Raw genomic sequence first — 22,731 nt, forward strand, 5'->3', positions numbered from 1 at the left:
CATACAGAAATAGTGAAGTATTTTTGCTCACTTCTCTTCTACTTTAAGGGCCAGACAATTGATTTTCAAGGAAACAGCACAGTCTTCCCTAAGTAAATCTGAGCAAGTGCCCTGTCCGTCCTTCCCAGGAGTACAGTGGGAACAATTGATCAAGTGAGGGCATGCATATTCAGTTCTAGAATGTTTATATCCAATCAAGAATGCTGTCTGTCACTGCATGGAACTGGCAGCGGAAAAATGCACCAGCCTGCTTGACATTCCCTTTTCTTGAAGGACACCTGATCAGTGCTGTAAAACTGTATATAATAGAGGAGAGCTTCACTGAAGCACAATGACAAAAATTGATCATTTACCGTAGTTCATCGCATTGTATATATTTTATGTTTTATTCTAAATCACATTGAATGACTTTTCAAGCATTGTTGTATAAATAATATTGTTCACCCCCTGTCAAATTTAGTTGAAACAGATAAATGCATTTATTTATAATAAGGCAGGATAAAGTATCGGTGTCACTGGAGAGAACTGATATTTCAATGCTGTCTGATTACCGTATTTTCACGCATATAACGCGCGCGTTATACGCGTTTTTACCTACCGCGCATACCCCTCGCGCGTTATATGCGTGAGCGCGGTATACAAAAGTTTTAAAACATAGTTCCCACCCCGCCCGACGCCCGATTCACCCCCCCCAGCAGGACCGCTCGCACCCCCACCCCGAACGACCGCTCGCACGCGCTCCCACCCGCACCCGCATCCACGATCGGAGCAAGAGGGAGCCCAAGCCCTCTTGCCCGGCCGACTCCCCGACGTCCGATACATCCCCCCCCCCCGGCAGGACCACTCGCACCCCCACCCCGAAGGACCGCCGACTTCCCGACAATATCGGGCCAGAAGGGAGCCCAAACCCTCCTGGCCACGGCGACCCCCTAACCCCACCCCGCACTACATTACGGGCAGGAGGGATCCCAGGCCCTCCTGCCCTCGACGCAAACCCCCCTCCCCCCCAACGACCGCCCCCCCCAAGAACCTCCGACCGCCCCCCAGCCGACCCGCGATCCCCCTGGCGACCCCCACGACCCCCCCACCCCCCTTCCCCGTACCTTTGGTAGTTGGCCGGACAGACGGGAGCCAAACCCGCCTGTCCGGCAGGCAGCCAACGAAGGAATGAGGCCGGATTGGCCCATCCATCCTAAAGCTCCGCCTACTGGTGGGGCCTAAGGCGCGTGGGCCAATCAGAATAGGCCCTGGAGCCTTAGGTCCCACCTGGGGGCGCGGCCTGAGGCACATGGGCCCAACCCGACCATGTGCCTCAGGCCGCGCCCCCAGGTGGGACCTAAGGCTCCAGGGCCTATTCTGATTGGCCCACGCGCCTTAGGCCCCACCAGTAGGCGGAGCTTTAGGATGGATGGGCCAATCCGGCCTCATTCCTTCGTTGGCTGCCTGCCGGACAGGCGGGTTTGGCTCCCGTCTGTCCGGCCAACTACCAAAGGTACGGGGAAGGGGGGTGGGGGGGTCGTGGGGGTCGCCAGGGGGGTCGCGGGTCGGCTGGGGGAGCGGTCGGAGGTTCTTGGGGGGGGCGGTCGTTGGGGGGGAGGGGGGTTTGCGTCGAGGGCAGGAGGGCCTGGGTTCCCTCCTGCCCGTAATGTAGTGCGGGGTGGGGTTAGGGGGTCGCCCTGGCCAGGAGGATTTGGGCTCCCTCCTGGCCCGATATTGTTGGGGAGTCGGCGGTCCTTCGGGGGGAGGGATGTATCGGACGTCGGGGGGGGGGCATCAGGCTTTCAGGATGGGGACAGACCTTCAAGGGGGGACAGTGCACGGAAGTCAGGGGGGGTGAACGGAGAGTCGGAAAGTCAGGGCGGGCGAAAGGAGCGTCGGGCAGCATGCGCGGTATACCCGTGAGCGCGGTATACCAAAGTTTTTGTACATATCATCGTGATTTCTGCGCGCTATACCCGTGTGCGCGTTTTATACGGGTGCGCGTTATTTGCGTGAAAATACGGTAAAGCTTAAGTTGTTCTATCACTAAGCTAAAGCCCAAATGCTTCAGAAACAAATGCAGTTAAAGGCTGCTCATTATGGGTCGCTGAGAACAAAAATATTGCTTGAAACTGTTGATTGGCTCTAGTTTTCAAGATACAGGAGAACCTCTGGTCACGAACGCTTCCTTACATGAACAAATCGGTTCCCGACCAAAAAAATGTGCCAAAGATTTGCACCTGGTCATGACCACACAATTGGGTGCCGAATAAACATTGCCTTGGACATTTTCCCTTTCTGCCTCATACCCGCCAATGTTTTCAGCCATCGCGGTTTTCAGCTTGCTGGCTCCTCCCCCCAAATTACGTCAGCTTGCTTAGAGAAAATCGTTGATTCCCAGCACTTTCTTCACCATGTTTTGCCTCTCCTTCAGGAACAAGCCAGGTCTCCCACCATGTTATTCGCGGTTTCACCATATAGAAACATAGAAACATAGAAACATAGAAATAGACGGCAGATAAGGGCCACGGCCCATCCAGTCTGCCCACCCTAATGACCCTCCCATACCTTTACCTTGTGAATAGATCCCACTGTCGATCCCATTTGGCCTTAAAATCAGGCACGCAGCTGGCCTCAATCACCTGAAGTGGAAGACTATTCCAGCGATCAACTACCCTTTCAGTAAAAAAGAACTTCCTGGTGTCACCGCGCAGTTTCCCGCCTCTGATTTTCCACGGATGCCCTCTTGTTGCCGTGGGACCCTTGAAAAAGAAGATATCTTCCTCTGTCTTGACTCGGCCCGTGAGATATTTGAACGTCTCGATCATGTCTCCCCTCTCTCTGCGCTCCTCGAGTGAGTATAGCTGCAATTTTTCCAGCTGTTCCTCGTACGGGAGATCCTTGAGTCCCGAGATTCACAATGGTTTTTAATAGAAAACAGCGAATATCAAATGGAAAAGTTATTCCTGGTTTTTCGTGTATTCACGGGTCTGTTAATCCCCTATCACACGGGTCTGTTAATCCCCTATATCGCCTCCTTAGGTCACCTACTACAAAAACTAAATTTAATATACTACATCTATGCGGACGACATATCCATCCTTATACCCTTAAACGACATCACAAAAGAAACTGTAGATAATCTCTCAAACACAATGACCGAAATCGATAAATGGACCACTAATTTCAAACTAAAACTAAACGCAGAGAAAGCAAAAGTCTTTCTGGCTAGTCCCAATGACAAAATTACGAAAACATCGATAAAAATAAACAACCACGAATACCCAATTTCCAAAAACATAAAAATACTGGGTATCACTCTTGACACTCACCTAACTATGACTGACCACACAAACTCACTAGTGAAAAAATGCTTTTATATGCTATGGAAACTAAGAACCATAAAAAAATTCTTTGACCCTTCATCATTCAGGTTGCTGGTACAGGCACTGATCCTATCCCTTCTTGACTACTGCAACATCATCTACCTAGGCATCCCACAAAAAACAATAAAAAAACTAAGATTAATACAAAACACCGCCGTTCACCTAATTTTCGGACTTAGAAAAAACGACCACATCAGCCCCTACTATAAAAAGCTGCACTGGCTTCCAATAGAAGCGCGAATTCTATTCAAATTCGCTTGCACCTGTTTCAAACAAGCCTGGGGACTAGCACCTTCATACCTACAAACTCACTTCACCCTACACATCCCCACAAGAACGACCAGAAACAAAAACATCTTTGCATACCCAAAGACTACAGGCTGCAGATACAAATCCTTCTTGGACAGAACCTTTAAGTTCCAAGCGAACAGACAGCAAACCTGGCTGAAAAACCACATAAACGAACCAAATATGACTTATAATGCATTCCGCAAATCGATCAAAACCACCCTATTCGCTAAATTCATTGACTAATACGGTCCCCTCCCCCACTAAGACCCCCCTCATGGATGTTCTAAATCTTTCAGACACTCATTACCCTTAGATCTCCAATTAATATGTAAGTTTACCATTTAGACTATTGTACGGCATCTAGACTCTTTGTTCGGTACTGTATTTAAACTTATTGTATAGTATTGTATTTAGACTCACTGTATTGTATTATATGTGGATTTATTGTATTGTATTAGCATTGTACTGTACTAAGACCTTTGTTATTCGCTGAATGTCCAGCCTTCTTACAATGTAAACCACCTAGAAGTCACCTGACTATGGCGGTATAGAAAAATAAAGTTATTATTATTATTATTATTATTATGTACTTCTTTCACGCCAGAAGTCAACTCATGCAAGGTTAGTTTTCTTGGTTGTTTACGGTACGTTTTTGTATAATTAAGGATTTTTTTTTTTCTGTGCTTGAAACTCATTAAAAAAGTGTTTAGAGCAAACCGTTCTTAGGGGTCTAGTACGGACTCATGCAATGTTAGTTTTCTCTGTTCAAGGTTTTCTCAGTGTTATTCAAGGTTTTTACAGTTAGTTGATTATTACACTGTGCATCCTATGGTATATTTAACTATTTATGTGCTTTAAAATCTTTTAAAAAACAATATTTACATACAGTTCATAGGGTCTGGAGCGGACTAATCGCATTTACATGCAATCCAATGGGGAAATTAGGTACGGGTCACGACCAAATCAGGTCGCCACCAGAGTTTTGGAACAAATTATTGTCGTGACCAGAGGTACCACCGTATGCAACTAGATCAGACTTATACAATCCTTGTCCTGTGAGTGGCAGAAGATAAACCTGTTATAAAAGAAGGGACTTCCGTTTAAACTGGAAGGGCCGGATTCTATAAACTGTGCCTAAATTGGCAGCTGCGCACAAAAGCAGCTGTCAGTCACGCTTAGACGTCATTTAAAGAATCACAACTAAAGGCACCCACCAGAAATCATAGGTGTCTGCAATGTAGGCCAGGGTTTTTCTGGTCTACACTGCAGATGTCTAAGTTTGTTAGTGAATTGTGCTAAAGTTACGCTCCGCCCCTAACCTGCCTACTTAGGCGTAAGGCACCATTAGACATCCCGGTGTAGATGCAATAATGACGCCTACTTTTTAAATGAGTTTTAAATTGGTTTTAAATGACCCGCTCAATTAACATGACAATTAAAGCCAATTAAAACAAGTTAGGCAGAGGTAGAGAGAGAGAGAGAGAATGAATCATTATTATTAAATTGAAAACCAGATCTAAATGCCTGCATCTAAAGTGTGCATGGATTGGGCATATTCTATAACAGTGCACCTTAATTTTAGGAATATCCAAGATATGCCTCTTCTCCTCCCCTGGCCACACCCCTTTTCAGATTCACAAATTAGAATTTCTTCACTTTCAATAAATAAACAATTACAAAAAAAAAAAAAGAAAGCAGTGTGCATAACTTCTATTAGTGTCAATTAGCATCAATTATTAGGTAGTAATTGCCAATTACTGGTGCTGATTAGCTTGTTAAACAATTAAGTTGTGCATGCAAATATGCATTGTGCACAGATTTGCATGTGCAACTTTGTTCGCACTATATAGAATCTGGCCTTCTGTGGGTAGTTTTTGTTGAGAATATTGAGCCAATTTTCAAAGGGAAAACACATATCCTATATAATAAAACCTTAAGGGTTTCGTGTTCCCTGCCGCCGTGGTGTGTGATCCATGGCCATGTTCCATTTTAGAACCCGGAGGCAGGGAACACTCTGGCCACTCCCCTCCTCCCGCCATCACTCACCAACCGCTGCTGCTGGAGGAAGCTGCAAGCAAGCTCTCTCCCAGCGGCGTCAGAGCCGCATCATCGCCGCCCAGTACCGCTGCCGACGCCGCTCTTCAAAGAAGCCTGGTGAGAATAGCGGCTGCCTGTAACAAACTTCGCAGGCCGCTCAGCACCTCAGTAGCACGTTTCCTCTGACGTATGCAATCGCGTCAGAAGGAACTTGCTACTGAGGTGCATAGCGGCCTGCGAGGTTCGCTACAGCTGGCCGCTATCCTCACCAGGCTGCAAACGAACATGCTGGACAGGGGGAGCAGGTAAGGGGCGCTGATGGGCCAGGGAGCATTGAAGAGGGACAGGGGGAGCACGGAAAAGGTGCTGATGGACGGGAGAACAGGAAAGAGGGACAGGGGGAGCACGAAAGAGGTGCTGATGGGCCGGGGAGCAGGGAAGAGGCTGCAAACGAACATGCTGGACAGGGGGAGCAGGTAAGGGGCGCTGATGGACCGGGAAGCAGGGAAGAGGGACAGGGGGAGCACAAAAGAGGTGCTGATGGACTAGGGAGCAGGGAAGAGGGACAGGGGGAGCACAGAAGAGGTGCTGCTGGACACGGGGGACATAAAAGGAAGGGAGAAGGGCTACTGCTGGACAGCTGGCAAGGGGTGGTGGTGGACAGCGGAGGAAAAAGAGACAGAAAGACAGAAAGAAAGAAAGCAGCCAGGGAGAGAGAGAGGGAGAGAGAGAGAGAGAGAGAAAGACACATCTATTCTAGCACCCGTTAATGTAACGGGCTTAAAGACTAGTACAGTATACTTTTGTTTTGAAACTTACTACATACAAAACTTTTTAATACGTCTACTTTTGTTATCACTTTATTTTTTTCAATAGGAAATAGCACCAGCAGATTTGAACCTACAATGTTGATTGCTTTTTCTCTCCCAACAAGAATGAATATTCTCAATGCAACTGAAAGCATTTGCAGAAAGGACATTGAGAACTCCTTTCTATGGTAATAGATTGACAAAGTTAAGTCAAGAAACTTTTAATACACTCCTATTAATATAGCTTTTTTTTTAATCACACTATCAAAAAGCAAAAATTCTATCATCAATGCTAAATCCTTCTTTGAGATTTCATTGATCTTAGCCTTAGAACAAGATTATCAAAAATAGTACGATTCAGAGATAATGTCAAGGGGATTTGAACTAATCTCAGCTATTCATTTTAGATTAGATCTAGTGGTTTTAAATCATATAAGTAGTACCACTGATAGTATTATATTCAACAATCTTTCATTCCAGTTTTTTAAAAAAAATAATTACTTGTTTTCTTTTTAAGTAAAACACACATTTTGTCAATAAAGTTTCAATGCATTTTAATGGATAATATTAATTGGAAGATAATATTTTTTCAGTGTTACCTGAACAACAAGCCATGCATTTTATGTCAAAATATAGAAAACATACGTATATTTTGTAATGCATACAATATAGCTAAGATTATTTTAACCCAAAGTGTTATGTACAACACATTTCTATAGTCTAGCTGTACTTTTAAATCTGCTTTGTTAAAATCAGAGGTGGATGTTTTATTCAAGAATTGACTTTTCATATCCATTTGAGATATCACATCACATTTGGGAATATCATTTTGGTTTTGCACTGGATCTCCACCTGTAAAATTGATTCATTTTATATCAAACAGCAGATACATTGACTTTTACACTTTAATAGTTTTTATTGAAGTTCCATAGGAAAAACAGATCCAAAACAAGTCCCGCGAGAACCGACGGCAAAGCCATACAGGAAGCAGCGCGGGGCCAGCCTGCAGACGCAAAGATTGCTCTTGCTCTGCAACGCTGGCGGCGCGATTCGAGGAGGCCGCCGCTAGCGAGAGAGGTAAGGAGGGATGTAAGGGGGGGCGGGGGGGATGATTTTAAAATCCTGTATAGGCCGCCCCAGATATGCAAGCCACACACACTGGGCCGGCTTGCAAAACCCATATATAGGCCACAACCTATATATAGGGAAATACAGTAATGCCTCTTTCCTCCTGCCTCCTATTTAAGAGGCACTAAGGCCCCGATTCTATATAGGTCCCCTAAAAAAATCAGTGTCAACTAGGGCATCACTAAGTGTGATTCAATAAAAGTTAGGAACACTGTTTAGAATTGCACTTAGCACTGCCTAAGTGGCATTAGGCATTGATAAGCGCCCCAACTTTTAGGCACATTGTATTTATACCAATGCTTTCTTGGCTAAATGTACACACCTAAGTTAAGAGCACAATGGTGCCTAAGTCAAAAACAGATGCCTAACTCGAATACACACCCACAATCCGTCCCTAAGCATGCCCACTTTTAAGTAGGCACTTGGGCTAGGCACCTACGTTTTACAGAATGAAGGGGCCGCCCAAGTTTGGCTGGGTGGCCAATAACATTGGGTGGAAACCAGCCGAAAAGAGTATAAGAAAAAAGAGCTGAGGTAGGAAGAGAGGGGATTGGAGGAAGGTTAGGGAGGGGAGGAAATTAGAGAAATAGGGGTTAGTGGATTGGTAGGAAAAGAAAGTAAGGAGGAGTCAAAGAAAAAATAGGAAGGGGAGGGGGTTGGAGGGTTAAATCTGAGGAGAATTTGGCGGGCAAAAACAGGAGAGCTGGGGAAGAGAGAGGTCAGTGGAGCAGGGAGTGGAGTTTCCCTCCCGCCCACCTTTATAACAATATATTTGGTTTGGGGTGAGGGATGAAGGGGGGATGCAGCCAATGATTGGTTGCGGCTTTTGAGTATTGTGGGGCCTAGACAAAAACATTTATATCGGAAGGGGTGAAGTTGAGACATGATATGTGAGTCGTGAAATAGGGACTCGTGGGCGACACCACCGTGAGATAAAGTGGCTTGATGACACCGTAAGTCACAAAAATGTTATACAGTAATATGATGGATACTGGCAGTAGTTTTGTTACTGAATGGCTCCAGTGAGTCTCCCCAAATTGCAAATTTGTATTTGATGTATAATTGAAATTTGGTTATCCTTTATTGAAATTGGTTATCGAGCTTAATGTGGTTACAAATAAAGCTGCGGCCAATATGATGCAAGTCATAATAAGTGTTGGAGTTATTTGGTATGAATTGAGAGTGAATGGTATGGCTGATGTTTGAGTCCCAATGTTATGGACTAGAAGCCTAACTTTCAATTAAGTCCAATTAATGGTAATTATGAGGTGCTAAGTGCCAATTATGGGCAGCGACTAAGCCTATTAATCAAGGGGTCCTTTGACTAAGGCGCGCTAGTCATTTTAGCGCGCGCTAAAACGGCTAGCATGCCTTCATAAAAGGACCCCCAAGTTAGGCGCCTACATAGGCAAGGTCCGCTGATGAAGGCGCTTAACTTGAGGTGTACCGTATAGAATTTGAGGGTAAGTGCTACTCCAATAAGGGCCACTTTTCGTAAAGCTGCAGTAATGAGTCCCAGCACAGCAAATGCAATGAGCCCATGAAATGAAACGGGCTGCGTTGCATTTGCTGCACAAGAATCGCCGCCACGGCTTTGCAAAAGGAGCCCTAAGTCTGCAGTGGCTGGAGCTACAGCCTCAGCACCCTGTGGGTGGTGGGTTCAAACCCCGCGCTGCTCCTTGTGACCCTGGGCAAGTCACTCAGTCCTCCATAGCCCCAGGTACATTGGATAGATTGTGAGCCCCACCAGGACAGATAGGGGGAATTCTTGAGTACCTGATTGTAAAACCGCTTAAACCTTGATAGGCGGTATATAAAAATCTAATAAACTTGAAACTTGCATTATTATAGTCTGGGCATTAATGTGAACATGTGGATTGAATAATGCTTTTACACCTATGAAATGCCCCTTCCTGAAAAACAAAAAAACAAAAAATGGTGCGTAGTTAGTGCAGGCCGACAAGCAAATTATCATAAAATGTTTTATTGCATTTTGCGGTAAACTTTTTCTCCACCTTAAGCACAATTTAATGCTCAATGGGTTTTAGAAAAAAAGGCCTCTAAATTTGCAAATTATTCTGTCAGCTTCTTCAAATAGCCTTTTTTTTTTTTTTCAAATTGTTTTAGCCTTTCTGTGACCTTACAATAGATAATTTTTACTTTTGCTAATGTTTATCTAGAGCTTATTGAAAGGTTGCAATGTGCATTATTCCTGATATAATTTGCATTTCATAAAAACATAGAAAGACCTGTTTGATCTGGAAAGGAAAAAAAAACACAAACTAAAACAGCTGTTAGCGAAATTAAATTTACCAAACACCTAACCAAAGCGCGCCTCCAAATCTAAGGCAATTGTGTCAATACTTTTATGTGTTATCATTCTGCACGTTCATTGCTGAAGAATACGATGCCTAGAGCTGTCCTGTGAAATTGGAACCCATTTTTCTGTCTGATTTTCTAATCATAATAGGTTGTCATCCAGGCCAGTAAATCAATAATGAAAATGACAGAGCATCACTTAGGGTAAAGAAATATGTTTACCCGTTGGCATGCCATTGTTGGTATGTCTTTTGCCAGCCTCATTTGTTGCCCATCACTATGAAAATAACAAATAAATACAAACCTGTCAGCAATGCAAGAATGCAAGAAGCATCCCTTTTTGAGAACATTAGTAGTGCTGTAACTTTCAGAGTGTCTTCTTTGGATAACATGTTTCTAATTTATTCCAAAATACAGTGGGGTTGGAAAATGTTAGCTGTGCCCATCTTATAAACAACATGGCATGCATGGCAGCGTTCAAGCATTTCTGCATTTATCCCTCTTAAATAACACTGCAAAACAAATTTTAACTTTTTTTCTGGAGCAAGAAAAAAACGAAGTTTGCTTTATAGAATTTGTCCTCCTGTGTATGAAAATAGCCTCCGTTTTCTCCTATCACGTATAGCTTTTGAGCAAATCACAAATATTTATAGCATGAGATGTCATAATGTAATGCATTATTGGATCATTTTGTAATTGCCACTGGTTTATACCATACACTTGATAACTAATTCTCTGTACCTTCATTGCATATGTACAGTTCTCATCTCCTGTAAACCGCTCTGAACTGTTTTGTGGTATTGCGGTATACAAAAATAAAGTTATTATTATTATTTTCTAGAATCGTTTTGCTGTTGAAGTGCATTCATAAACGAGATTAGGAGCATCTCTAATTAATGTCCAATGATAGTCAGCCAGCACTGAAGAATTCCATCTTCCCCGATATCGTTTCTCCGTCGTAGCAATGTCCTGGTGAAACCTTTCCCCGTGCTCATCACTAGCACTACCAAGATTATCGGGGGGGGAAAATCCAGATGTGAGTAGAGAAAATAATTTTTTAGGATTCCTTTTACAAAGTTGCGTTAGGGCCTTAATGCGCAGAATAGCGTGTGCTAAATTGCCGTGCGCGCTAGACCTTAATGCCAGCATTGAGCGCATGGTAATTTTGTATGTGCACTAGAGAATGACACGGGGAAAAAATCTGTCCCCGTCACCGCCCCGTCACCGGCCCACCATCCTCTGCACCGCCCCATCACCGCCGTTCCCTTCACCGCCCCGTCACCGCCATCCCTTTCACCGCCCCGTCACCGCCACTGCCATCCCATTCACCGCCCCGTCACCGTCCCCGCTGCATCCATATAAGCCTTAGTACTGTAATATTTAGCTTATTCCTTTCTTATAAATCAAAGTTCCTGCTGCTGAACTAGAGAAAGAGATGTTCAGCTGGCAGGGCTTTGTTTATAAATTTTTATCAACACAACTAATATACTATTTTATCCTAAAGCAAAAAATAAATAAATAAATATAATTTTTTTTCTACCTTTGTTGTCTGGTTTCTGCTTTCCACATCTTCTCATTGAATTCCTTCCATCCACTCTGTGTCTTCTCTCTGCGTCTTCCATTTGCTGTTACTGTGCCTCTCCCTTAACCCCCCCCCCCCCCCAATTGGTCTAGCACCCATCTTCTTCCCTCCGCTCCCGCATAGTCTGGCATCTGTCTTCTTCCCACTCTGTCTTCCACATTTCCCTTGGGGGTCTGTTCCTCTCCACCCTCCTTCAATGTCTGTTCTATTCCTTTCCACCACCACCCTTCCCTCCCTCCTTTACCATCTGTTCCTTTCTACTACCCTTCAGCTCCTCTCGCGTGGCCTATCTACCTTCCTTCCTCTTATTTTCATGGCACTTACAATGTAATTTGTGCAAGCCACTGGAGCCTGCAAGCTCGGTCCCTGTCCCATCCCCACAAACCATCTCGCTTCTGTGCTCCTATTTTCCCCATTTCTAATATCTCCCATATGTATCTGCCATTGCCCCCCCCCTGTGTCCATATACCATCCCCATGGCATGTCCCCTTTATGTCTCTGTCCCTATGCCCCATGCACATAATTTCCCCTCTTTCTGTTACCTTCCTGTGTCCAGATTTCCCCTATCTTCCTCTTCCATACCAGTGTGTCTCTTCTTTTCAACCCCATCTAGCTTTTTTCCCTCTTTCTTTCCCCCCCCCCCCTGCTTCTAGCATCTGGCTCACCTGCCAGTCCTTCCCTTTCTTTCCTGCTGTGGGTTTTTCTTTCCGACTTCATCCCCTTTCCCTTTCACTCCCTCCTTCCAATTTGAGCCGGGAACACTAGCGATCGCACGGTCCCCGCAGCTCACACCCGCCTGCCCAATCGATTCTAGTGTTTAGCCAGCTCTCTCCCTTCTCCTCACCTTAGTTTGTAGATTTTCTTTTTCGGCGACCCGCACGCTATCAGAGAGCCGCGCACTCGCGGCTGCTCAGTGTTCAATCTTCTGCTCTGCTGCAACTTCCTGTTTCCGGTTGCGTCAGAGCAGAAGATTGAACACTGAGCAGCCGCGCGTGCGTGGCTCTCTGATAGCGTGCATGTCGCCGAAAAAGAAAACCTACAAACTAAGGTGAGGCGAAGGGAGAGAGCTGGCTAAACACTAGAATCGATTGGGCAGGCGGGTGTGAGCTGCGGGGACCGCGCGATCCTTCATGCCTCACTGCGGGGACAAGACCATTCACCGCCCCGCGGGCGGTGAATGGCCTTGTCCCCGTTGCCGCAGCGACTGCTAGTTTTCTTCCCCATTTTCGGCGGGTGACCCGCGGCTAAAATGCGGTGGCCGCGGGTAAACCGCCACCGTGTCATTCTCTAATGTGCACTAAAAACGCTAGTGCACCCTAGTAAAAGGAGCCCATAGTGACAAGTTGCATTTGAGATCACAGAATGCTTTAAGCATCGTCTCCACCATTTGGACTTAGTCTGGTGCCTTCCTATTCCCCGGAAAATTCTCGATTACATTCTTCAATGTTATCCATGCACTTTTCTCACTTTAGCATATAAATCTAATTTGAAGCAAAGCTGTTTTAATATTTCAGAGATTGTTATAATTTTTACTCCAAGCATTAGAAAATATAGCAAAAATGTAAATTTTTGCATCATAATGCTCTTTTGCCAAAAATCAGAGGGTTATACCAAAAAAATTAAGGCCAGTTTTAAATTCAGCGACCCCCAGATCACTATAGAATACCCACTACAATTCATGCCCCAAAACCTCTGTTACACAGTGTAATCATTTATTTACAATAACAGATCAAATTTCAAAAGCACTTATATGAGCAGCGATGGGGCCTGACTGCATAAGTGCTTTTTTTTCCCCTCAGTTTTTTTTTTTTTTGCATGAAAAAGGCATCATTTTGGGTTCTATAAATCTCAAACAGGTTATTTTCACAACAGGGTGCCACAAATAGGCACTATTTTATAATGAAAAGAAGGCGCCTATTTGTCTTTAAAAAATCCGAGTGAACTTCACCTAACCTGCCCCTCTATAACTGGTATCAATGTCTGAACCAATATTTTATAAGTGAATTATGGTATTTTATAATCTATGGAGGGGGGTCAATATTAAAAGTGATTTAATCAGACTGTAGAGCTGTGCAAGGCTATCCAATTAAAAGCGTCTGAATATCACCTCCAATTACCTAAGCCAAAACTGGCTCTGTTGTGGATGGTCCGGGGAGGAGTCAGCACTTATGCGGTTAAGTGACAATGTTCAGCACTTAACTGGATAAGGTAACCAGACACATTGGTCCATATGAAACAGTCCTATCTTTGTCTGGTTTCACTTAGCTGGTTAAGAGCTGAACACTGGTTCTTGACTGAATAGGTGCTAGCTGGTGGCATATTTCCAGATATTCAATGTTGGACAAAGGGATTGAGGGGTACAGTCAGGAGTAGAGGTAGGTTATAGAAATAGTCAGGGACCACTGCTCAGGCAATAGGCCTGATGGGCCGCCGCGGGAGCGGACCGCTGGGCGAGATGGACCTCTGGTCTGCCTCAGCGGAGGCAACTTCTTATGTTCTTATGTAAAACGAGCGGCAGATTTTTCACCTTGGGGCTGATTCTCTAAACAGCACCTAAATCAGCCGTCACCTAATAAAAAGTTGCTGGCTGTGGGGCTTATAATCGAAAGAGAAAAACGTCCAAAAACTGGCCTAAGTCGGCACTTGGACAAACGTTTCTCAAAAACGTCCCAAGTGCCGATAATAAAAACTGGGTTTTGGACGTATTTCTAAACGACCTAGGCCTTCATAGTGCCGCTCAATGTCCAAAGCTAAACGGGGTGTTTCTGGAGGCGTGTCGAGGGCGGGAGTTGGGCGGGACGTGGGCCGGCTTAGACTTAGTCGTATAGCATGTAAAACCGAAAGTTTTATAACAGAGCTTAGATGGAACTTGGACGTTGTGACTTAGACCATTTAAACATGGTCTAAGTCACAAAAAAAACACCTAAACTCATCCAATAAGCACTTCAAACACATAACACAGACCCCCACACACTACCCCAGTGATCACCAAACCCCCACCCCCATAAAAATTTTATTCACAACTTTAAATTTCAGCCTCCAGACCATCATCACCTGGCCGCCTGGCATAGGAAAGCCTAGTCGTCCAGCCCAGAGGCAACTTAAGTCATCTTGGGGGTGGGTTAGGGACCCATAGAGAAGAGGACCCATGCCCATAAGCCCCTGTAATCATTGTATTGATACTTAAACATGTGCACTCCCCTGTACACCCCCAAAACCCTTTTTTACTGGCATATAAGTGGTTCCTGAAGCCATAAGGGCTATTGGGGTGGTAGCTAAGTGGGTCTAGGGGATTCTGGAGGTGGTTTGGGGGGCTCACTGTGACCTATAAGGGAACTGTAGGGAGGAGAAGCCATGGCACCCTTTTTGTGAAGTTCACAGCAGTAAGGTACCCCACTATTTAGGTAGTATGTCTAGGTGTTCAATCCATCACTTTACAGACCCCTCCCACGTCCAACAGGGCTTGTTCTAGGCGTTTTGGACTTGGACGGAAAGTTGGACGGAAATGTGGTATAAAGATGGACGATTTAGCGGCTTGGACGATCAGATCGGCAGGACGTATAATTAGACGATTTTCGAAAGTAAAACAAGTTGGACGTCTCTTTCGAAAAGTGTCTTAGGCTCTTTTTAACTTTGGACGACTTGCGAGATGGACGTAAATGGACTTAGACGTCCCTTTCGATTATGCCCCTCTGTGTGTCAATCACGCTTAGGCGCTGTTTACAAAATCATGGCTAGCAGCCCCTATGTAAAAACTTATAGTGCCTGAAATGTAGGCAAGGGTGTTAAAGGCCTGCATTTCAGGCGCCCACATTTTTGGAGAATCGCACTTAGTAGTACCTAATTCATGCGCCACCCATAGAAACACCCACTTAAGCATTGGGCGCCTCTAAGCGCATTGTGATAGGTGCCTACCTTTTATAGAATTGGATAGGCACCTATCGCCCAATTATTATTTTTTATCTAATTGAGGCTGTTAAGGGAATTTTACCAATTAACTCCCCCTTTTACGAAGCCACGTTAGGCTTTTTATCACTGGCCACAGTGGTATTAGCTCTGACGCTCATAGAATTCCTATGAGCATCGGAGCTAATACCACTATGGTCGGTGATATAAACAGTCTTATGCGGCTTCGTAAAGGGGGGGGTTAAGTTAGGCACCCTTTATAGAATCAGTCCCCCATGTATGTACTTGTGCACACAGCACATGTTTTGCCCAAACTCCATCCACTCACATACTCACAATCAAAGTGCATACCGTCATGTTGTAAAGAAGTATAAGATAACATATGCGAAAAGCAAATTTGATCGCGTCTCACCACTCCTGTCTAAGCTCCATTGGCTCCCAGTAATCCCCAGGATCCACTTCAAATGTGCATGTCTGGCCTACAAGATCCTACATGGCATCCTTCCTGCCGTTATCCCTCTATCCTGGAACTCCCCAACCCCTACTTCCTCCAGATCCTCCCAAATTTTTAAACTCTCCTTCCCTTCCATAAAAGGTATTTCCCATGCAGGCAAACTTGGGTCATCCCTCCCCTTTAGAATCACTGAGATCTGGAATAACCTCACCTCCCCTCTCCGAACCTCAAGCTCCCTCCAACTCTTCCGCAAACACCTAAAAAACCTGGCTATTCTCAAAACTGTAACTCTTCCCCCCTCTTAGGCCTCTCCCCTTCCCCCTTTACACCTAACTCTTTAATCTCTCCACTGTAGTTCCTCTCTCATCTTTCTTCCTGTAAACCGTGCCGAGCTCCGCATTCGTGGAGATGGTGCGGTATATAAACCCAAGGTTTAGTTTAGTTTATATGTAATTTCACTCATTTTTACTACTTTTACTTAATTACATCTGATGCTTGCAGCTAAAAATCAAAGGCAAGATATAAATGATGATTCCTCAGTAAACGAATCAAAGCAGCAAAACCAGGAACAGGATTTTGCTATTGCAAACCTCATCATGCAAACAATGGATCGATTCATCTTAAATGTTGCTCTTAAGTGAATATATGCTTATCAGAACAAAAATGTTACCTGTGTACATTGAAATGGTTACTAGTCTCCAGCCAAATAGAACAGTGATGAGTTGGGTCACTCTGTAGTGGAGAGGAAGTTGAAGCTAGTAGCAATTCTTGGTGAACAGACATATGTCTCTACCACAATAGACTGTTGGTCATCCCAAGGAAAATTTTATATTGGAGTGACTGTCCACTGGATTGATAGTCTTTAGTGACATAGTCTGCCGGTCTGGCCCCATGACTGAAAGGTTCCCACATATTTGACGTTCTTGCATCAGCTCTTGAAGACATTCAAAGAGAGTTTGCCATCAAATGAAAAATTGTTCGAACAAAAGAATGATTCCAACTTTACGAAAGCGTTCTCTGTAAATTGGCCAGCATGATGATGATAATGAAAATGAAGATGTAAGTGATGAATTAGACCACACTGCTTCTAATATGTTTCATGTTTATTAAAATTTGATGCAAACGCTTATAACATAGCTTCTAAGTGAATTACAAATGTAAAAAATGGGGTAACAAAAACATTTGGTTTGTACATACATCGACACGAATAGACAGACTTACAGACAAGAGTAGGAAAGAGGGTGGAACTACAAAATTTTTACAGAAAGGCAACATTGAGGGTTCACAAAATAGGAAGGGGAACAGAATGTTTAAAAATAGATACCCCCTCTTTTACAAAGGTGCGTTAGCCGTTTTAGCATGCACTAAATATAGGTGTGTGCTAAACGCTAGCGCATCCATAGATTAACATGCGTTAGTTTTTAGCATGCGCTAAAATGCTTAGCGCACCTTCATAAAAGGAGCCCTAAGTCTCCAAAAAAGTTATCGATTGTGGGTCAATATTAATGCTAATGGTAATGATGATAATTAAGTATTCTTAACTATACAGAAGTCAACTTTAAAATAGCAATTAAACATGGCTTTTTTCACCAGGCATTTCAAAATCGAGACAGAGGTTTCTCAGGAAGGACGGTCAATCCATACCCAATCTTCTTCCTTCCCCTCCCTTCTCATGTTTGTTGTTTAAATGCATGAAGAATAAATGATTCTTTTCTATATATATAATGCAGCTCTTTCCCTTTTAATATGTGTTATTTTTAGATTGTAAACTATTTTGTTCTTTTCTTTTGCAGTTAATAGCGGTATAGTAAGTCCAAATAAATAAAATAAGTGTTTCAGATAGAGATTCCTTTGATCAATGTCTGGGGAGCCAGTCAAAGACATCAATAATATTGCAGCAAGGCCTGATTTGAAGGAACCTTTTTGCTCAGACTAAACAATCCACATCATTAGCACTTTGGATGTTGCACCTTAGGTGCTCACCAGCAGGGTTACTGTTCACCTCCTTCAGGATATGTCTCTCTTCCAGAAAAATCTACCAAAGGAATCTCCTTCTGGAAATGGTAGCACTGCTTTCTAAAGAGTTCCTCCTCTCCAAGACCCAAAAGAGCCTGTAAGCTAGCCTTTGGTACTGTAGTTCCACAAGTACTCACCTGAATATATCTGTATACTTCCACTGAGATGTTCCAAAACAAAAACTCAGCCTTTAATTCAGGTTTATACCACTTAGTTAGTGAAATGAAGGGTCCCCCTTTAAGTATGGGGAAAAACACCCTCCTTTCTATTCCTTTTATAGTCCTTTCCTAGAATTCATTCTTTTACGCACATGATATGCAGGTTCTTCCTTGTGCTACATAAGTCTTTAAAGGTTCTTTGCCCTCCCTTATTAGGTGAGGTGGTAAATAAATAAAAAAAACTTGAAAAACTTAAACTTGACCTGATGGATGGCCTCCTGCCTTTTAGCCTCAGGCAATCTTTAGGGCTGTTGCCTCACCACTTTGCCCAGTGGGGTTTATATACTGTGGGTATTTAGGTGGGTTCCCCCTGGCATAACAGTCATTACGTCCTGAAAGGACCACAAAACATCTTGTAAGTCAGCTTGCTGCTAGTGAGGAAGGAGAAGCAGGTGAAGGACAGAAGACCTGTATAGGTGTACAAGTGAAGAGAAGACCTGTGCAGGTGTACAGGTAAAGACCTAAGACTTCCATGAAACTGGAGGTGAAGATAGACCCCTGAGAACCCCAGATTAACAGAAATATGACAATACCATTACAGGCCTGAAAGCACCTTGAGCAAACTGTTATATCTCTCTGCTAACATAAGCAAGTTTCATGCAAAACTCATCTTTCACAACAGAAACTAGCAGGCATCTGCTGACCATAGGAAACAAGAAGTTTGTTTGTGAGAATGGAAATTACCAACATCAGAAGGAAATTAACACATCTCCATAACCTAGGTTAAGTTGATTTACCAGAAATAAGATCAACCACAAGGATATGAAATTGACACACTGTGTAAAGAAGTAAAGAGGAATAACATAGGCTGTTGCTCGGAAATTGATAATTCTTGATATTAAAAGGACATATGTCGTGAAATTAGATAAATTTATCTTAAACACTTATCTTCAGTATTACGTTTGTGAGAACCTAAATCTAAGATATTCCAATGATGAAACAATATTTAATTGGTGCACCTGTGGCTCATCTTCACATATTAATCAAATCAACTATATGATCCTCAAAAACACCACCTCGGACTCCTATAATTTATGGTCCCAGGCTTTATGTGTTAATTCCTCATTGGATCATCAAATCTTCAATGGCGATTTAGGTTTAAAGCTATGAGTAGTTTAATAAAGTTGATGTGACTTATCTTAAACGTGGTCTTCAAAGCTGGGAGAACTTAGCCAACTGTTTCACTGTCAACGTTTTTTCAAGGCCATACATCCCTTTACGGCTCAGCACTACTCCTTTCGACCACACTGTACACAGCTTAGTAAAAGGATTCCTTAGCATGTGGCCATCAATCCAAAAAATGGAAAACTGACCATTTTCCATCTCTGCCAAAAGTGGCCTTAGCCCTCAAAAAGTCCCGTGTATGGGTGGGCTAAGGCCACTTTTTAATGCAACATAGTAAAAGGACCCCAAAATCATTTGGCAATTGTTCCCATTTAGAAAAATAGCAAGAGTTAGTACTGAGATGCTAATTTCCAAATTGCAATAATATAATTCATACCCCAGAGCAAGAAAGGCAATGTAAAACCATGTGTTCTGAAAGGCAGTAGAAAATATATTATTGTCATTTTTTATTATTGTTCAGAACACAGTAGCTGTCTTTTCTAAATAACAAATTATAGGATGCAAAACATATCCACCCTTTGTTTATTTTAAGCAGCAGTTTGTCTTGGTTAAATTAAGTTTTATTTAATAAAACATCTGTTGGCTGCTGCACAGTTCTAAAAATTAGGCAAATAATTTTGACTTTTAAATGCATTTCAGAGAATTAGAAAATATCATAAAAATCAATTTAACCATGTAAAGTTGCAACCCTTTCTTCCACTGACTTGCACTGTAGCTGCTTTCTGACCTCTTCATAAACCAGATATAAAAAGCTATTTATCTATCCATCCTGCTCCATTACTAGTCCACAAAAACAAAATATGAGCATATCGATAGAAAACTATGGAGTCTTTTTAATAAACTATGGCAAGCACTAATGTGTGTTTAAGAACATAAGAATTGGCATACTAGAACAGAACAAAGGTCCATCAAGCCTAGTATCCTGTTTCTAACAGTGGCCAATCCAGGTCACACGTACCTGGCAGAAACCCAAAGAGTGACAACATTCCAGAGCTGAGATTGTGATGTCATAATGCCTCATTCCACCAGTGCCTAAGAGCCAGCCTCAGCAGTGATGTCACAATGGCTTGATTGTCCTATACTTGGCTCACATAAGAACTGCCATACTGGGACAGACCGAAGGTTCATCATGCCCAGTACCCTGTTTCCAACAGTAAATAAAGCCCCAAAGAAAAACAAGGTGCTTGAAAGTCACCGTCCAAAAGGAAGAGGGTTTGCCTATGTTTAAATAGTGAAGGAGCGCCCTCAGTGTGGAGTTGTGAGTTCTGGAGACCTGCTCCACTGAGCCGTTCTAATGCTCATAACACAACAAAGCCAGCACCATTAAATGGGCCAGCTGCACACCATCATCACTGCAACCTCCCCCACCCTCCCCTCCCATTTATTTTACCTTGCCAGCCCAGGGTGTTACCATTTTTCTTGTTTGGTACCTGATGAAGGGGCTGTTTGCCTTGAAACCCAGCTTGGTTGAACCTTGGTTGGATTTAGGAATTCAATGAGCGAATCACCTATGAACCTTTGAATGCACTTTGGTGTTTACAAGCTTCAAACCCAACTAAGTACTTCAATTGATTTTTCAATTTTACTGCTGGTGGGTCTGCGGGTTTGGCTTTAGTGGGTTGTTTTTTTGTGTGTTCAAAAATTTTATTGGTATATAATATAATTGTAAAATACAAACAGAAACAGTAACCGTAACACAGGCGGTATCAACAGAAGTAGTATAACAAAGGTCCACTGTCTGAGCAAGAATAGATAGAACCAAGTGACAAAGGCAGGGAGTTATTATTATTGTCACAATTTTTGGGCATGAATGTTTTCCATTGAATCAATTTATAGCACAAATTGCACACAAGCAGCGTCCCGATGATGGTGTGTGGCTGGCCCATTTAATGGTGCCAGCTTTGCTGTGTTAAGAGCATTAGAACAGTTCAGTGGAGAAGGTCTTCAGAGGGTGCTCCGCTATTTAAATATTTTGGTCATCTGTATTACAAATACATATTTGTGGAACTTCTTTGTATACAATTCCCAAGGCAAGCCCTTTTCCTTTTGGACAGTGACTTCCGGTATCCTGTTTCCAGCAGTGACCAACCCACAAGTTAAAAACCACTACTTTAGGGCATGCTCAAGCATCCCACAGTAATTTTCAGATCTGCATGCACATCCCATGCTAAAGCATATTAGGGTTGTGTTTGGGAGCAGAGTCAGCATGCTCAGTGCTAATCAGTTAGCACAACTACATCACCACATGCTGAAAAGTAAGAGAAACTGAAACAAATCTCTGTAACCCTGAAAGATGTTATGGGATGTAACAAATCACCTGGACCTGATGGTTAACATCCCAGGCTATTGATAAAATAGAAAACATCACCACATGCTAACCGGTTAGCGCGCGGTTAGGGTACAAGCCCTTATCACCTAGAAAATAGGTTTCGGTAAGGGCTCCCAGCAAATGGCCATGCATTAATTGGAAAATTAGTGCAATTGCCATTAATTGAGAAAATGGAAAATGTGGCCATTTTACAGCCATGATAAAAGTGGCCTCAGCATGCGGGAAACCCATGTGCTAATAGCGCAGCCAACATTTTAGTGCAGCTTAATAAAAGGGTCCCTTTATTTTCTTTGATTTGGGGGCATATTAATCATCTTCTTGATATGAGGTCTGGTCTGTACAATATAACTTTATTTATATATTTTTTTTAAAAAAAAATTTATATTCTGCATATCCTACAATTCTATGTAGATTACAAATTATTCAGGTACTCAAGCATTATTCCCTAACTCTCTCAGCAGGCTCCCACTCTAACTAATGTATCTGGGCAATGCAGATTAAGTGACTTGCCCAGGATCACAAGGAGCAGTGCAGGATTTGAACCCACAACTTCAGGGTTGTAGCTCTAACTACTGCACCACACACTCCCTTTAGTGGATAAAGCTATGGGCTATCATATATCATGTGTAGCCAAGTAAAGCATCTCTGACCACCTGTACTGTAAGTTACAAGAGTAACAATTGACCAGTAAATCTGACATGGTATACAGCGTTCCTTGACAAGTTCTGATAAATTGGGTTCATCTGTACCCTAGTCCATATGGACAAATAAATTTAGGTGTTATACCTTTTAATATTGTGTCAACCTTTTCCCAAATTATCATGACACATTTTGTAATTAATATGTCATTATTGTGTAGTGCCATCTGGTTGAAAGCGGATGACAGATGTCAGATATCCCCTGGCCAATCACAGCGAAGCACAAGGAGCCGACAGTGGCTCCTCTGAAATCAATGGAGTCACCACAGGATTCCAGCAGCTGGTCGCAGGTGACTGAAAAATCCCTTCTGGCTGTCTTGAGATCTTTTTAAGCAGATGGTGCCTACATGTATCTGTTTATTTACAATATCTCTTGCGTCTTGAGCAGCCAAGTAGCTTTTCTATTCTGTGAGAAAATTATTTCAAACTCTATGAAAATCTAAAGCAAGTGAGA

The 22,731-nt window shown here is 43.2% G+C and overlaps 1 long non-coding RNA gene across 1 annotated transcript; it reads left to right on the plus strand.

The window, feature by feature from the left end:
* Window positions 1-6,574: 6,574 nt before the first annotated feature.
* On the plus strand, window positions 6,575-22,567 carry LOC117360088. Its single transcript, XR_004539357.1, has 3 exons — window positions 6,575-6,690; window positions 7,427-7,579; window positions 22,439-22,567. It is a non-coding gene; the product is annotated as an uncharacterized LOC117360088 (long non-coding RNA).
* Window positions 22,568-22,731: the final 164 nt, after the last annotated feature.

The sequence above is a fragment of the Geotrypetes seraphini genome, chromosome 4 (assembly GCF_902459505.1).
Source record: "Geotrypetes seraphini chromosome 4, aGeoSer1.1, whole genome shotgun sequence".
Taxonomy (NCBI): Eukaryota; Metazoa; Chordata; class Amphibia; order Gymnophiona; family Dermophiidae; genus Geotrypetes; species Geotrypetes seraphini.